Consider the following 705-nt stretch of genomic DNA (forward strand, 5'->3'; position numbering starts at 1 on the left):
TTTTCTTTGTTTATGAGAGAGAGAGAAAGCATGAGTTGGGCGAGAAACAGAGGGAGATGGAGAGGGAGAAGCAGACTCCCGACTGAGCAGGGAGCCTGATGTGGGGCTCAATGCCAGGACCATGGGATCATGACCTGAACTGAAGGCAGACACTTAACCTACTGAGACATCCAGGCACCTCTAAAAAGAACGTTTTAAATAAAAGAAGATAAATATTGCCACCATGTTTGGTTACATGGGATGCTTTGGAACACATAAATATCAAGAATTTTCTTGTCCTTCAATTATATACTTTCGAATATACTGTAAATTGAAATCTGGGTGGGGAGATTTTTCACCAATTTTCATATGATCTTTGTGCAGATGCCACGCTAATCTTCCTTCCATCATTCCAATTTTAGTATATGTGCTGCCAAAGTGAGCATTGGGTAGGGAGACTTTTAAATATAAAATTATTTAATATTGAAGGGAAGTGAGGAAAAATGTTTAGTTTATTTGAACAAAGTTCATTGACAACCTAAGTATTTCAAAGCGATCAATATATTTAAACCATCAAATATACCATTGAACCATCATATTATATACCTTACTTAATTTCTGGCAATTCTTGCCATTTTTCAAGGGTTTTATTTTACTGAGTACTTGACCTTGAAGAAAACATTCTATATTGTGAGTTCCTGGACTACTTAGCTTTTACTTATGACT

The 705-nt window shown here is 36.2% G+C and overlaps 1 pseudogene; it reads right to left on the reverse strand.

Moving 5' to 3' along the window:
* Positions 1–313: 313 nt before the first annotated feature.
* Positions 314–425, reverse strand: LOC118543602 (U6 spliceosomal RNA; annotated as a pseudogene).
* Between the last annotated feature and the right edge of the window lie 280 nt (positions 426–705).

Source organism: Halichoerus grypus, chromosome 4 (genome assembly GCF_964656455.1).
Source record: "Halichoerus grypus chromosome 4, mHalGry1.hap1.1, whole genome shotgun sequence".
NCBI lineage: Eukaryota > Metazoa > Chordata > Mammalia > Carnivora > Phocidae > Halichoerus > Halichoerus grypus.